The sequence below is a fragment of the Pseudorca crassidens genome, chromosome 10 (assembly GCF_039906515.1).
Source record: "Pseudorca crassidens isolate mPseCra1 chromosome 10, mPseCra1.hap1, whole genome shotgun sequence".
NCBI lineage: Eukaryota > Metazoa > Chordata > Mammalia > Artiodactyla > Delphinidae > Pseudorca > Pseudorca crassidens.
Genome location: NC_090305.1, coordinates 38377026 through 38394440, shown reverse-complemented (window position 1 = coordinate 38394440; position 17415 = coordinate 38377026). Strand labels below are relative to the sequence as shown.

The following is a 17415-nucleotide window of genomic DNA, read 5'->3' as shown; positions in this document are numbered from 1 at the left end:
CTCAGTGGGTGACTGGAATCTGTTTTGTGAGCCTAAATGTCACTGGTTCAAATCCTAGTTTGAAGAATGTATATTTTGGGGCTTGTCTTTTTGTTTGCTTTTTCAAATGCAGTTGTTGGGTTTTTTAGATATTTATTTATTTATTTATTTGGTTGTGCTGGGTCTTTTAGTTGTGGCAGGTGGGCTCCTTAGTTGTGGAATGCAAAAACTCTTAGTTGCAGCATGCATGTGGGATCTAGTTCCCCTACCAGGGATCCAACTCAGGCCCCCTGCATTAGGATTGCAGAGTCTTAACCACTGCACCACCAGGAAAGTCCCTCAAATGCAGTTTATTTAAAACACATGTAAGGGTAACAAAAAAAAGAAAACTTCCCAGCATTCTCAGTATTGGGTTCAAGAATGAGACTTGTGGGGACTTCCCTGGTGGTCCAGTGGTTAAGAATCCACCTTCCAATGAAGGGGACGTGGGTTTGACCCCTGGTAGGGGAACTAAAATCCCACATGCTGCGGGGCAACTAAGCCCGCGGGCCTCAAATACTGAACCCTCTGAAGCCCACACACTGCAACAAAGAGGCTACGTGCCACAACGAAAGACCCCGCATGTCACAACTAAGACCTGACACAGCCAAATAAATAAATTTAAAAAGAAAAAGAATGAGACTTGTGTGTTCGTAAACAGGGGCACTGTGAGTGGTCAGAGCTGGTGCACCAGATTGGAAGGTCAGAGTCTGTTTGTAAACTGATAACAAGAGTAATGAGAGATGAACGTATCATCAGTTTACACACGGCCTCTGCCAAAGCCCGGGCTAACATGTACATTTTCTGACTCCCCATTCTGAACCCCACAGGACTTCTATTTACAGAGGTTTATTTGATTCTTGAATCTCAAGTTGAGCATTCTATTCTATGTACTTTTAAAAAGTCATAGAGGGACTTCCCTGGTGGCACAGTGGTTAAGAATCTGCCTGCCAATGCAGGGGACATGGGTTCGAGCCCTAGTCCGGGAAGATCCCACATGCCGTGGAGCAACTAAGCCCATGAGCCACAACTACTGAGCCTGTGCTCTAGAGCCCGTGTGCCGCAACTACTGAAGCCCACGCGCCTAGAGCCCGTGCTCCGCAACAAGAGAAGCCACTGCAATGAGAAGCCCGTGCACTGCAACCAAGAGTAGTCCCCACTCTCTGCAACTAGAGAAAGCCCACGCAGCAACGAAGACCCAATGCAGCCAAAAATAAATAAATAAATAATAAAATTTAAAAAAAAAGTCATAGAATTCTGAGATGAATTGTCTTGGCGTGTGGGTGGGAAAGGAGGGAGTTCATGCCCCCAACAAAATCTCAATGGGAAATGTTAATAGATTACTCTCCTGACAGTTATTGGAATTTAACAATTAAGCTTCAAGAAATTGTTTTAGTATCCTTACCTTTCATCATTCCATTTTACCCCTTTTCTCTAACACTCAAAATACACTCTACTACCGACATGTCCATTACCTTCTAAAAAAAGGACAATATCTAAATAAAATTCCCCAATTATATTACAATGTGGAATATCTTTCAAAAGTTTTTTAAAGCATTTATTTTTCTTTTTAAAGTAATTTAACCTTAATATTGATATTTTCCCAGGAAACCAAATGGATACATTTGCAAATAGCTCAGTGTGAAGAAAATATATTTCAGCTCTTGGGTAGGACTGGCCTCTAGCTCCAAACTTTTTCTTTAAAAAAATTTTTTAGCACAAAAAAACCCACAGACACAGGAGACAACACAAAGAAAATGTTTGCCTTAATCACTTATTCTAAGGCAAACACCCTTGTAACTACCACCAGGTCAGAAACAACTTCCCTACCTACCCTTGGAAGCCCCTTCTGTAGTCACTTCCCAGTCACAACTGTTTCACCACCAACAATGGCAGCGAATAAGTAACCATTATCCTAACCTTTACAGTAAACATTTCACTTCCTTTCTCTTACATGGTTTTACCACCCAAATGTTCTCCCATAGACAGAATAGTTTCCTCCCTACACACATATATACACTTTTTAAAAACTTGAGATATCTTTTGTTTTTTTTTTTAACTTTACAATTTTTCTCCTGAAGAAAAGAGGCCTTTTGACCTGTAGAGTCTCCCGCAGTCAGGACTTTGCAGATTGCGTGATCACGGTGCAGTTCAACATGTCCCTCTGTTCTCTGTTTCCTACGAATTGGCAGCTGGATCTCAAGCCTAGACCCGATTTAGGTTCGATCCCTGTAGCAGCATTTTAGGTGGTAGTGTGGTCTTCCCTCAGGAGGCACATAATGTCTAGTTCTCTCTCTTTTTATGATCTTCGGAGCTGTTGATGCATAATGCCTATATATATTAATTCACAGGGGTTTGCAAAAGTGCGATATTCTATCATTTCTTTTTTACTTAATAGTGGAATATTTTGATGTAGACTCACTTCCCCTTATCTCCTATTTGGTTACCCAAATAACCAAACTTAACATTTTTAAGTTCCCTTAGAGGAGAGATCCTGCAATCATCATCTATGTAACTCTCTTGGGGTCCTACACCTTTGGACTGTGGCTATATGTTTGTTGAATTTGCAGATGAAACAATCCCCATAAATGAGACTAAAAGGCATAGTGAAGTTTTATGTAAAGCAGATGTACATTAATAAAGATTTAGTAGAAAATTCCAGCCACTAGAAACTTAAAATTCTTGCTTCTCTGGTTAATTATGTACTCAAGGTCCAGTCTGTTTCCTGCTGGTCATAAAGCTTTGTGACTTTCATGAAGAGATTGTTGATGAAGGTGAACTGATGAAAGTGAAGTGAAAAAGATTCTTGTGAATCTACTTTGGGTCAATATACGGAGTTCTGGCCCCCCTCTAAAAAGTCAAAAATTAAATAATTTACATCTGTATTTATATTTCATCTATATTTGAGCACAATTTTGGACTTCCAAACAAAAGTGATTATTCTTTCAAAAACTCTCATTTGATATGTCTGCAGTGATCTAGAGATTATACAACCTAAAGCATTTAAAAAATTGTTTTTGCAAATGTAATTATTTTGAGAGAGTTCAAAAATCTTGGGATTTTGGGGTTGTTTTTATATTTACTACATATGAAGTAGTATGCAGAAAGGATAATTCATTTTTATATGATAATTGATAATAGCTATTACTTTTAAAATATTTTCATTCTAAGTCAACCTTAAATTAGTTGGTTTGTGTTAACAGTTGATGACATTTAAGGTGCCACCTGGAAGTGCTCAGTTCACCTGGAAGCAATTAGGTGGAGCTGGCGAGCAAGAACTTTGGGGTCAGATGGTCTGAGTTCTCAGCCCACCAGCACCACTTAGTAGTTTAATGACCTTAGTTACTTTACTTGTTTATGTCTTGTTTTCCTCATTTGTGAATCTGAGTAGTAAAATCTATCTCCCAGGTGTCAACCAAAAAATAATGCAGGAGGCTGCAGATAAGAAAAGTTTATTTGGGGTCTTAAGAATTGCAGCTGGGGAGACACAGATTTGGGTAACCCTAAAGGAGTGTTCCTGGGAAGAAAAAGAATCAGGGGCTTACAAAGACAAAAAGCCATGAGGTTGTTAAAAGTTGCCTTGCGAGAATTGTGATTGACTCCGACTCGAGTCATACAATATTTGTCCTTAAGGAATCATGAGGGTTTTTTTTGTTTTTTTTTTGTTTTTTTCTTTGTTTTTGGCGGTATGCGGACCCCTCACTGTTTTGGCCTTTCCTGTTGCGGAGCACAGGCTCCGGACGCGCAGGCTCAACGGCCATGGCTCATGGGCCCAGCGGGATCCTCCCGGACCAGGGCACGAACCCGTGTCCCCTGCATTGGCAGGCAGACTCTCAACCACTGCGCCACCAGGGCAAGCCCCCAACTTCATTTTGATTTTCCTTTCACACAGGGCTGTTGAGAAATTTAAGTCACGTGAAATATTGGGAAAAGTGCTTTGTAATATTTACTGGTAGTAGATGTTATATTTAAGGAACTTAAATAACACAGTTAATCAAATAAACTGAATTGGCTATTATGACAATTGAAAATTTCAGGCCTCCCAATTTGACATTAGAGAGGTTTCAGCTCCAGGGACTTCCCTGGTGGTCTGGTGGGTAAGACTCCACACTCCCAATGCAGGGCCCCAAGTTTGATCCCTGGTTAGGGAATTAGATCCTACATGCATGCTGCAACTAAGAGTTTGCATGCTAGAACACGTATGATCATCATCCCACATGCCACAGCTAAGACCCGGCACAGACAAAATAAATAAATATTTTTTAAAATAATAATAAAGAAAGGTTTCAGCTCCAGATACATCTGAGAGATTCAGATTTTGGAGATGCATTAAATTAGAAATAAAATGGTAAAAATCAGCATACACCTCTGCTTTCTGTGACTCTACATTTTTCATACTCCATCTGCTTGATGTCTACCCAAAAAAAGTACCAGGACTGATATGCTATTCATTATATGAGATTAGCGACAAGAATAGAACCATTTAGTCTTAACGACTGATTAAAAGACACAGTAGTTAGCCTAATTCTCCAACGTTGGGGCCAGATTTTTATATATTACAAATCTGCAGAGAGAAACCCTTCCAGAAAGGAAGAATTTGTTTCAAGAACTGTCTTGCATGAACATCAGAAAAGTTTTTTCTTCCTTTTGAGTCAGAGGACTTAACGTTGTACTTTATAGAAATGGAAATAAAGGCATTAGTTTGAATAATTATATTACTTTGGTTGTAAAGTTTGGATCCTATAACACATTCAAATTGGTTTATATTTAGTTTTACTATTGAACACTGTGACAGAGACGACGCTGTGTTCATCAAATCTTTTTTCTTGTTCATTTTCCCTCAGCACACAGGAAGTTATACCTCCTAGCCTTCTTAGAGTCAAGTCAGGTTTGGCCGGGTGACTAGTTCAGGCCAATGAAACATCAGCAGAAGTGAAAGGTCCACATCCGGAAGAGGCAAAGAAAAGCCCTTGCAGGATTCTCCAGTCTAGCTCTTCTGGCATCCCTGATGTGAAACCTCGTGTTGGGTTGGCAGAGCCAGAAATGGAAGCAGCTGGGAATGCTGTGTCACCACGTGAAGGTGAGCTGCCCTGTAGAGTCACCTGACCTATTAGTGACCTACAGGTGACTAGTGCAGCACCTAGCCCATCCTGATTCAAACACAGTACTGGATGTTTTAGTCATTGTAAGTGAAGTGAAAGAATAGAAATGGGGACTGACCCTCTACACCTCTAAGATAAAATTACAATGAACAAATTTATAGCTTCAGTTTTTTAAAGTTGTTGCCCTTAATAAGGCAATTTTACTATACAAGTATCTGGCAACCATTTGCAACCTACTGGAATGAGATATTTTCTTATATTCCTTCCATTTCAAACCTAATCATAATCATTAGCCCCAAATTAGTTTTTAGACTCTTAAGTAATGAAAAAGAAGTTGACTCAAAATTTAAGAAATCGTGCTATTATTAACTTAATTGGTTTTCAACAATTTTAAAACAAAATAGTTTGCATAACCAGTATAACTTTTTATTTAACTAGTATAACTTTTAAAAGTACAAAAACCAGTAGAAATCATGACAGAAAGGACTGATGCTATTTCTTTTACGCTTTATAGGTCATGGACTATACATAGATACTTTTTTGAGTGTTGAAATATTTTACTAGTAACACAACCAATTTTCCAATAATTTGCTTTAGGTTGATTAAAAATGTGTAATTCAGCTTTGTTTGCTATACTATGTAGTTTCCTTAAACTCAAGGTTTGAGAAAAACGTGGAGTTTTCCTCCCTCCTCTAGGTCAGAATGCATATCCGGGAGAGGGATTTCCAAGCAAAAGGTGTTTAAGGAAGTCCATTATTCTCACTACCTCCTCCCCCCAAACGTATGTAAAGATCTGGGCTCCACAATTTTCTAAAAGCATTGGCTGTCCCGGGGCTGCGCGAGCTTGTTTCACAATTCAGATAACTACTAACTTTTCCGTTTCAGACTTTTAATAATTGAAAGAGGGTATCCGCAGCTCAGAAATCGATCTACCGTGGCTGTGCAGCGGTGAGAGCGTCCTGCGTGGGCCGCGGGGGCGTGTCGGGAAGGAAAAGGGACACCCTGCGGCGCGCTGCCCAGGGGGTTGGCCGGAGCCCGGCCTTCCCGGCGTGCCCCGCGCGCCGAAGGGGGGACTCTTAACGTGAAGCGCCGGGTGACTCAGCCGTGTGGCCGCGCGGGCCGGGGCGGGGGCTGGGGGGCGCGCGCCGCTGCGGCCCGGGCGGTCCGAGGGGCGGCTGCTTGCGGCGCCGTGTGCGCGCGCCTCCCGGGCGGATTCGGCCCCCGAGCGCGAGAGCGCGGCGGGGAGCTTCAGGTAAGTGGCGGCACGAGACCGTTCGCCTCGAAGACCCGGCGGGCCGAGTGCGGCAGCGGGCCTGGCCCCGGAAGGTGCCTTTGTGTCGTGGGTAGGGGGCCGACTCCTCAGGACGCCGCTCGGGCGGCAGCCCGCCGGGTCGGACCCCCAGTTTGAAAGCCCGCGGGGCTACAGTCATCTCGAGGCACAACGTTGGCAAATGGGTTCTAGGCGCCAGTTTCCGTGCTGAGGGTAAAGCTTGGTAATCCGGGGAAGAAGGGGGGTCGCCTTGTGTGGAAATCGTCAACACAGTCGTGGGGACAACTAAAGTATAACTTGACTTTCCTGCAGGCCTTTGGTGTTTTGAATCCCAACAGAAGAGGAATGATGAGAGCCCCGGAGTGTTTATTGATAAAACATTTGCAGACGTGTTTTTTCTGGCAGTTAATTGAATCATTAAAAATTAGGTAGTTGGTCGGACTTCTCGCTCTTTGCACCCCTGCTTCAGTCTTCCTTCTCTGCCACCCACAAATTACTAGCTTTCATCAGTGCCTCTGAGTGTAGAAGAGCTGGGGGAGCCTCAACTGGTAATTTTCTTTTAAATAAAACCTTACTTTTTATAGCGTTCAGTGTTTTCGGGTTTAAAAGCCTAGTTCTGCACTATCAAAAAAAACCCAAACCTTCTATTTTGGAGTTTGTGATTCTTTCTGAAAATTCCTGGATTGATCCGATTTATTTTTAAAGGAGAAAGCAGTGAACAAACTAACAGGATAAACAGACTGAGGAACTGTTTAACCAGTTTATGAAAATGAATTTTCCAGGCCCTTTAATTGTGCCCCTGTTAGCTGTTAAACAACTAGCTGCAGCTGTTACCTGAGAAATTAAGGTTCTTTTTTTAATGGTCCTCCAAACAGTGTTGTAGTTATAGCAGTTGAATTTGAAGAATCCGGTTGAAGAACTCCACCCTTAACTCCTCTTCCCCACCCCCCGACCCAAATTCTGGGACAGTAGTTCTCAAACATAAGTTTGCTCCTTAAAAGTACTAATACCCCTCCCAGAATTTTTTTTTATAATTTTTAAAATTGTTTATACAATTTTTAAAGGTTACTTTCCATTTACAGTTATTACCAAATATTGGCTCTACTCCCCGTGTTGTACAGTACATCCTTGAGCCTTACACCCAATAGTTTGTACCTCCCACTCCCCCAGCCCTATATTATTCCACCCCCACCTGGTAACCACTTGTTTTTTCTCTGTATCTGTGAGTCTGCTTCTTTTTTGTTATATTCACTGGTGTGTTGTATTTTTTTTAGATAACACATGTAAGTGATATCATACAGTATTCGTTTTTCTCTGACTTTTCACTTAGCATAATGCCCTCCAGGTCCATCCATGTTGCTGCAAATGGCAAAATTTCATTCTTTTTTTATGATTGAGTAGTAGTCCATTGTGTGTGTGTATTCTACATCTTCTTTATCCATTCACCTGTTGATGGACACTTAGGTTGCTTCCATATCTTGGTAATTGTAAATAATGCTGCTGTGAACATTAGGGTACATATATCTTTTCCAGTTAGTGATTTTGTTTTTTTCAGATATATAGCCAGTAGTGGAATTGCTGGGTCATATGGTAGTTCTGTTTTAGTTTTTTGAGAAACCTCCGTACTGTTTTCCACAGTGGCTGCACCAATTTACATTCCCACCAACAGTGTACAAGGGTTCCTTTTTCTCCACATCCTTGCCAACATGTTTTATTTGTGTTCTTTTTGATGATAGGTGTTCTGACAGGTGTGAGGTGATATCTCATGTGGTTTTGATTTGTACCTCTCCCAGAAATTTGATTCTGGAGATCAGTGATGGGTTTCCGAGTCTGCATTTTAAGCAAGCACCCCCTCCCTTGGTCTGTTATTGGTGATCCAGGGACTACACTTTGAGAAACACCAAAATAGGGTTGCCCTGAGAATTTTTAGAACTGCCCAACTTCCTTATCCCTTTATTGATTTACTCTCCCCTGCCCCCTAACCAATCATAAGGCAAGAAGATCTGACTCTTTGGAAGGAAACTTTAGAAAAGATAGTGCTTTCTTGGACTCTGACACCAGGGTAGGAAGTACTTTCATACATATTATAATATTGCCTTAGAGATGGTCTGTGCCTGGTAATCTGTCCTTTTACCTTCTGGGAGCTGCTTCCAGTAGCATCAGCTCATAAGTTATGCCGTTAGGCCAAATCTTCCCCCCTCCCAACTAATTTAGTCTCCTTCCCCTTAGAACCAGGACAGCCAGTGCCTTGTATTTCCCATTGCCTTGAGCTCTCAGATATCCTGGTATGTAGCAGTACCAGTAGCATTTATGAGGGCTTTCAGGTCATCTGAACATTAATTCAGTCATCAGATACCCCAGTAACGCCTGTTTTGTGCAAAGCACTGTAGTAGGCCATTTTAGCAACAACGTTGCAAAGATGTCATAGAGTTGCCTTGCTCCCTTGAGGTAGATTTGAGGGCTGGATAACCTCTGCTCCCAAAGCTTTTTGTTTCTTAGTTCTTCTTCAAATAGATGTGTAGGGATGAGATTAGAGTTAGACTGTGTGTTTCTGACTTTTTTTCTGTCTTTGGTTTCTTCTTGGCATCTCATTTTTCTTACTAATCTTTTTCTGTTGATTCACAAAATACCATGTCTTTCCTTCTATAGCCCTGGGCTTTCCGATTGTTGTGTCTTACTCTGCCCCTGAATCTGAGCATGCCTACTCCTCCTTGGCTAACTGGAGTAAAGTTTAGGGAAATTGTTGGCATACTGAATGATTTCTAGTTGGAAGACCCAGAGTCATGGAAATATGAGGCTTAGAGCTATAAGGGAACCTATTACAAATTTATCTATTGCAATCCTCTTGCCTTTTAAGATGAGGAATCTGAGAGATGAGACGGCAGAGTGAGGACTCCTGGCTCCTAGCCCAGTGTTCTTTCCACTAAATCATCTCAAGAAAAATGCTTCAAAAATGGAAAAGGCGGGCTTCCCTGGTGGCGCAGTGGTTGAGAGTCCGCCTGCCAATGCAGGGGACACGGGTTCGTGGCCCAGTCTGGGAAGATCCCACATGGCGCGGAGCGGCTGGGCCCGTGAGCCGTAGCCGCTGAGCCTGCGCGTCTGGAGCCTGTGCTCCGCAACGGGAGAGGCCATAACAGTGAGAGGCCTGCGTACCGCAAAAAAAAAAAAGGAAAAGGCTTAGAGAAGTTCAGTTATAAGTAGATAAAGAAAACTGAGAGACTTTCACATGAGTACAGAAGCAGTATTTGGAAAAATGGAGATTGAAGGAGAGTATTTTCTACCACATAAATCAGGAAGATTGGGAACACTAAAATAAGGAACTCTGAAGCTTGGAATAAGTAGTAATAGAACAAATAAGAGCAATTAGTTATCTTGTAATCCCAAGAAATGTTATGAACTCGGTATTTTTTTTTAAATTTGGTAAAGGTTAAAGTAAGTACATTGGTGAATTTTTTTTTTTTTTTTTTGCAGTACGCAAGCATGTGGGATCTTCCTGGACCGGGGCACGAACCCGTGTCCCTGCATTGGCAGGCAGACGCTCAATCACTGCGCCACCAGGGAAGTCCCGGTGAATTTTTATTAAATGTTAGATGTTTGAGCAATGTCCAGAATCTTTTGAAGTTGTCGCATAACTGTACTGTTGTCCTTACCCAAGTTATTAGGTATCTCTGTGGGAGACAGAATATAAGACTGATCTAACTGCTAATCTGATTCAATATACTTCTTATGAGAAATGAGATTATTGGAATAGTATATGCATTTCTGGAATCATAGGAAGGAAAGAAGTATGGATGAAAGAAGAGAACCCTTTGCTGTTTTTGCTTAGAGTCCCCAAAGTAGACATTGTTTTTTGTTTTTTGAAATACATTTATTTATTTATTTATTTTTGGTGGCATTTGGGTCTTTGTTGTTGCGCCCGGGCGTTCTCTAGTTGCGGCGAGCAGGGGCTACTCTTCGTTGCTGTGCGTGGGCTTCTCTTTGTTGCGGAGCACAGGCTCTAGGCGTGTGGGCTTCAGTAGTTGTGGCACGCAGCTCTAGACCGCAGACTCAGTAGTTGCGGCTCATGGGCTTAGTTGCTGCGCAGCATGTGGGATCTTCCCAGACCAGGGCTCGAACCCGTGTCGCCTGCATTGGCAGGTGGATTCTTTTTTTTTTTTAATTTAAAATTTTTATTTTATTTATGTTTTTGGCTGTGTTGGGTCTTTGTTGCTATGCGCGGGCTTTCTCTAGTTGCGGTGAGTGGGGGCTATTCTTTGTTGAGGAGTGCAGGCTTCTCATTGTGGTGGCTTCTCTTGTTGTGGAGCACAGGCTCTAGGCGCGCGGGCTCAGTAGGTGTGGCTAGGGGGCTCAGTCGTTGTGGCTCATGGGCTCTAGAGCGCAGGCTCAGTAGTTGTGGCGCACGGGCTTAGTTGCTCCATGGCACTGGGATCTTCCCGGGCCAGGGTTCGAACCCGTGTCCCCTGCATTGGCAGGCGGATTCTTAACCACTGCACCACCAGGGAAGTCCATCCCAAAATAGACATTGTTGGATTGTTCTTGTATATTCATGAAAGTAGAATTAGAAATAGTAAGGACTTAGTAATTAGTAGACATCGTTATGTTCCAGACACTGTGCTAAATGTTTTTACATCCATTGCCTCATTTAATTATCTCCATTTTATAGCCAAGGAATCTAAGACACAAAGAGCTTAAGTTTGCCCAAAGTCATACACTGTGTAAGTGGCAGAGCCAGCATTCAAATTTAAACTGACTCCAAAGCCATTACAATTTATGCTCAATAGTGCCCTCATTATACTTCATTGGGCAGTGGTTAAGAATGTGGGCTTTGGAGCCAATTTTAACTGGGTTTAAGTCTTAGTACCTTCATTTACTAGCTTGGATATTCATCAGTTTCTATGTCTCCGAAAAAGAGGTTGTAATAGTACCTACCTCAGAGGGTTATTAGGATTGGGTTAATTCATGTAAAATGCTTTGATTTGCACCTGACTATTGTGAGTTCCCAGGAGATGCTGGCTGTTAACTGTTTTTTTTTAAATATTTTAATTTAAGAAGATATTTTCTTTAGATTCAGATTGTCCTTTCCAGCATTGAAATATTAAGGCTTTTATGATAAGTATAGGTAATTAAACTATCTCTGTTCTTATTATAACGTGGAGGCGGGGCTTACTAATATTTTGGAAAGCACTGGGGTGTAGTAGAAAGATCTGTGACATGATTTGGTTAAGAAGATTATTAAAGAAAGTTCACCTTCCTTAGAATAAAACAGCTAATGATCTACACTTCTATATGAAGATCACAGTCCATACCTTAAAACCATGTAAGATGCCTTCAGTGTGTTTGCCCTAAATCTCTTTTTCTGTGGGAGAGGGTAAAATTTAATTTCTGCAGTTGTATCTGTGTATTAGTTTGCTAGGACTGCCCTAACAAAGTACCACAAACTGTGTGACTTAAACAACAGAAATTTATTTCCCCACAATCCTGGAGGCTGGAAGCCCAAGTTCAAGGTGTTGGCGGGGTTGGTTTCTTCTAAGGCCTCTCTCCTTGGCTTGGAGGTGGCTGCCTTCTCCTCCCTGTGTCTTCACATGGTCAGTCTTCCCTCTGTGCCTGTATGTGTCCTCATCTCCTCTACTTAAAAGGACACCATTTGTATTGGATTAGGGCCCACCCTAATGACTTCATTTAATCTTAATCACCTCTTTAAGGCCCTATTTCCAGTCACATTCTGAGGATTTAGGGTAATGGACTTCAACATATGAATTTTGAGGGAAACACAATTTAATTTAGCTCATAACAATCTGTTTAGGGAATTAAATGTCAGGTAATCTGAATGTTCCATTGCCCTAATTGTTGAGCACCCTCTGACTTGGGATTCTAGCATCATCCTTTATCCTGTGCCTACCCACCTGTCCTACCTTCTGCCTGTTCCTTAGAACCATGCTTGCTGTTGAGTACCCTAGGAAGCACACCATGCCTCCACATTAAGCCCTTGTGTTGGATTTAAAGCTACCAAGATTATTCTGTCATCCTATTGAATAATCTGCTTGAGAAACTATTTCATGTTTTTAACCTGAATTCCTAATTTGTCTTATATTCCTAATATTTCTTCTTTAATCTAGATGGAAAAATGTCCAAATCTCTTTAGTAATATATCATTTTCTTCTGAAACTTTAAAAAATTTCTTTTAAACTGTTCTAAGCTTTAAAAATACTCCAAAAAAAAAAAATACTCCAAGATTTTCTTGAAGAGTTCCCTGTTTTTACAGATACATTTTCCTTTCTCATTTTAAAAGTAATAACACATTCATTTTAGAGACTTTGGCATACTCAATAAAACAATTTTTAAAAATCACATATGATAAGCCTACAGTTAAGGGAGAATAGTTGTTTATATTTTTAATCTTTTTTTCTGTGACTATACTTATTGTTTCAACCTGCCCTTTTTAAGTCTAGTTTATCAGTACTGTTTCATGCTATTTTAGTTATTATTCTAAAACTTTTTTAGCCTTTCAGCATATGAATTATATTGATTTTAGAATGTTAAGTCAACCTTTGTCATATGTATTATCCTTTTTGATGTATCTGGGTTTGATTTTTTAATAATTTGTATAGGATTTTGTGCTTATGAGAAAAAGTCATCTGTAATGCTTTTTGGTAATGTTCTTGTCAGGTTTTGGGTCAGTATTATGCTGGCCTCAGAAAATGAATTGGGATATAGGTTCTCTTTTTCTGTTCTCTGGAAGCGTTTGTATAAGATTGATGTAATTTCTTCCTTAAAGGCGTGGAAGAATTTGCTAGTCAGGACACTTGGTCCTGAAGTTTTCTTTGAAGGACGGTTTTAATTATGGAATATGGTTCTGTGTAGTATTTATATATCATCAAAATAATCTATGTCATCTATCTATTTGTATATAAATATACACACATGTATATTAAGCTGCTTATTGAAGGGAGTTGGTGTATACATTGTGGAGACTGGACTAGGCCATCAGGAACGCAGGCTGGGACTCTAGGGCAGGAGTTGAAGCTGCATTCCAGTCAAATTTCTTCTTCCTCAGAGAAACCTCAGTTCTGCCCTTAAAGCCTTTCAATTGTTGGATCAGGCCCACCCACATTATCTAGGATAATCTTCCTTACTTAAACTAAAATGATTAAAGACTTTAATCACATCTACCAAATACCTTCACAGTAACATGTAGATTAGTGTTTGATTGAATAACTAGGACTGTAGCCTCAAGAGTTGCCGTATAAAACTGACCATCACAGCTTCTCTGCAGTCTTGGCTATCTTACTAGTTGTCTAATGCCTTCAAACAAATGGGGTTTATTTTGGTTTTTGTTTTCTGTTTTACCCATCCCATTCTGATAATTGCATTATTCCAGGGCATAGGACTTGCCAATGCGTGGAAGTCACGGTGGGTGTGGGGAGGAAGGCAGACTTCAACTTGGCACAAGGAAAAAAAAATTTTTTTTCCCTTGAGGATTGCTGGCCACCAATAGGGTGAGCTAAGCAAGAGATTCCTTATTTTGGGATTTTTTAGGTAGGATGGACTGAACTAATAGAAGTGTTTTTGTAGTCCTAGATGGAAGGTGATTTGGGACCCAGATTTTTTTTGAGATTTATGATTGGTAAAATTGTGGGGGGAAATTGGGAGCCCATCATCAGGTTGCCAGCCTTTTAGGACATTAAAAAAAAAATCTGACTATCATTTTCTGTCACCATTATGTTGTAAAAGAAAAGACATTTAATATCAGAAAAGAAGTAAAGATTTAATTTAGATACCAAGAAAGCATTACACTAATATATACCATAATTTTCAATTCACATTTTAATATTTTTGAAATCAGGCTGTATCTTAAAATCATGTATATATTTAATATAATAGTGCTTTCCTGAAACGCTGTTATTATATTGATGTCTTAGGCAATGTCACGTGTCTTAGAACTGGGATAATAATTGTGTGTGTGTGTGCCCGCCCCCATGTGTTACATCATCTCCACTGTCCTCATTTTTGCTAAGAGTCGGTGAAAACTTTTGATGCTAATTGATACTGGTCCTTGAACCATCTTCTGACACAGTGATTTTGGATTGTCTCCAGAATTTTCAATGTTTGTTCTATTGCTACAGTACTGATCCATGGATCTGTCCCCTAAGACCTTCCGATCTTTTCTTACTGTACAAAAACTTAGCTCTTTCTTATAAAATGGCCTACTGTATTGAGTAATACATTTAAAAAATTTTAATTGCACTCCCTTGTACTGTTTAAAGACATTATTGCTAATAGTATATCTCTTGGATATTTCCTGGAAGTTTGCCATTAAGTAATCTTTAACAGCTTGTGTATCTCTTCCTATAGAGAGTTTTAGATAATAGCAAGCAGAAGAGCGCCCTGGACATTAGGGACCTCATATGTTGACTGGCTTTTTCTTAGGAGTCATGAGCTTTGCCTGGTCTGTTATGTACCTTGGATTGTTCCTAGCTTAAAGGTGTCATTAGAATGACCATAACTAGTTGAATCCATCAAAAGATAGAAGCACCTGTGTAGAAATTACAGAATTTGATCTACCCTGTTTTTAGGTAATAAAGTTGAAAGTTACAGCAGAATTAGGTAAGGTCTTAATTTGAACTTGGGGAACTCAGATTGTAAAATCAACCCCTATCTGGAGTTAATTGATTTAGAGGTCATCTCAAAGCAACTATTTAAACAGAAAAGGTGCTAGGTGTGCCTGTTACTGGCACAGAAAGGTCATATGTCCTGGCTCCAGATCTTGGGCTTGAAATCATATCTCCAAACCTGTGAAACTTACATAGAATTCATGAAGTAAATCAGACCTATAAGGAGAGGTAACACAGCTTAAGGGTAACATGCATTTGACTCGAGCCAGAAGCCTGGATTTTGAAGCCTGGCTCTACTATTTATTAGCTATGTGACTGTGGGAACTTAACCTGTTTCTTCCTCAGTTTCCTCATCTGTAAATAGGGGTAACAATAGTACCTACTTCATAAAAGTTTTTTTTTGAGTATTAAGTTAAATTATATAAAGTACTTAGAATAATATGTAGCACATGATATATGTTAAATCAGTGAAGTTTAAGTCCATCTGGACTTAAGATGGAATGTTTGTGGTGATTCGGCATATTGAAGAATCTCAACTGATTGATTTGGTTCCAGTGTAAAATGTGTTCTTGAGTAACTGGGTTTAGATTTGATTATTAGTTTAAGGATATAAGAAAACTGCATTTTGAAAGGGTGTTGCAATATTTAAGAACTTCTTGAGATATACTAGATTCAAAAGTTTACTTTTTTAGGATTTACTAAAGGTTTTTTGAGTACTTAAAGATTTGCTTGGGAGGCAATTAAAGTGCTAAAACAAGAAAAGAACATATTAAGATGATAAGTATAGTTTAAAATGTTTGGCAATATCAAACTTAGGGTTGTGGTTTTAGGGGATTAAACTATATTTGTCTTATTTTATCTTTTAAACTGAGTAGTGAGTAAAAATGTTATTGTTATTTAAGTCTTTTTTTAATAGGTAATTTGATAAAGTTGTAAAGGAAACTGTTTAAAGGCCTTTAGGCGTTATAAATTGAATGTAAGGTCTTAAGTCTTAATTTAAATCCAAGTAACTGTAATATAGTCTCTTCTGGCACAAAAGCTGTTCTTGGGCATAAGTTATATTGACAAAAAGGTACTAAGGGCGGTAAGTTAGGGATGTCAAGTAGAGAAGAGGAAAATACATCCAAGCGGTTATAATCTTGTCACTGCTGTCCTTGTGCCTTTTTTTTTTTTTTTTTTTTTTGCGGTACGCGGGTCTCTCACTGATGTGGCCTCTCCCGTTGCGGAGCACAGGCTCAGTGGCCATGGCTCACGGGCCTAGCCGCTCCACGTCATGCGGGATCCTCCTGGACCGGGGCACGAACCCGTGTCCCCCGCATCGGCAGGTGGACTCTCAACCACTGCACCACCAGGGAAGCCCTGTCCTTGTGCTTTTATCTGCCAGCTTGCTAGCCTGGCCTCAGCAATTCATAGAGGAAAATGAAGGAGAAGGGATGTGGAATCAGAGGCGTTCCTGCCTTTCTGTGGAATTGGAATGCCCTCTTCTCTCCTTTATCTCTTCTCTTGTTACGGCTTTCTTCCAAGGTAGAAATGAGGAAGAGAAATGGTTCTGGCAACAGATATCTTCAAATGTTATGCCTTGCCCAACTTGTCTAGTTTTTTTGCCTTAAATTCTATTTCCTAGCCTATTAATGTAGTTTCACCAAGTTCTTGGGTATTTCCCTTTTCTCCCCATCCTTTGCACATTTTTCTGTTGGGTTAGTTTCATGCATTTTCGTAAGCCCTTGAATATTGTGATAATAACTCTTTGTAAAAGTCTGTTTCAAATACAGTTTTTCAAGTATTTTTTTTCCTTTATAGGATTCCTTGCCATACAAAAGTTTAAAAAAAATTTTGTAGTTAGATTTGTCTTTCTCTTCTTTTTTAGCTTTTGGGTTTTTTGGTCTTGATTAAAAAGGCCTCCCTACTCTAAGTTTGTAATCTCCTAGAATATTCTTTAAAAAGAATATTGTTGTGATTCAGTCTCATTCATGAGATGAAAGGGTATACCAGATGAGTTGTTCCCAAACATAGCTAGCCCACAGGATCAGCTGAGGAGTTTGTTAAAAATTCACATTCTTGGGACTTCCCTGGCAGTCCACTGGTTAAGACTCCGTGCTTCCACTGCAGGGGCATGGGTTCGATCCCTGGTCGGGAAACTAAGATCCCACATGAAAAAAAAAAATTCACATTCTCAGATCCACCCTAGACCTACTAAATCAGAATCTCTGGGGAACAGGGCCAAAGAATGTTTTTAACAAGTTCTGCTAGGTGATTCTGATTATCAGCTAGACTTGAGAACCACTGGACAAAATAATCACTAAGGTCTCTTCTGATCCTGAAATATCACTTTTCTGTATTTTGTAACTCTTGTGTTTCACATTCTCAACAACTAGGATTGTAAGCTCTTTGAAAGTAGGCAGGACTGTGTCTT

The 17415-nt window shown here is 40.1% G+C and overlaps 1 protein-coding gene across 4 annotated transcripts in view; it reads left to right on the top strand.

Moving 5' to 3' along the window:
- KCTD20 (potassium channel tetramerization domain containing 20) overlaps window positions 1-17415 on the top strand; it is a 98635-nt gene that overhangs the window by 63117 nt on the left and 18103 nt on the right. For 2 of the 4 annotated variants that reach the window (XM_067753164.1, XM_067753163.1), the window contains exon 1: window positions 6236-6372. The exons of the other annotated variants lie outside the window; for them this stretch is intronic. The gene's annotated coding sequence lies outside the window, so the exon portion shown is untranslated. Of the gene's footprint in view, window positions 1-6235; window positions 6373-17415 lie in introns of those variants that run through there. 4 annotated transcript variants of the gene reach the window in all.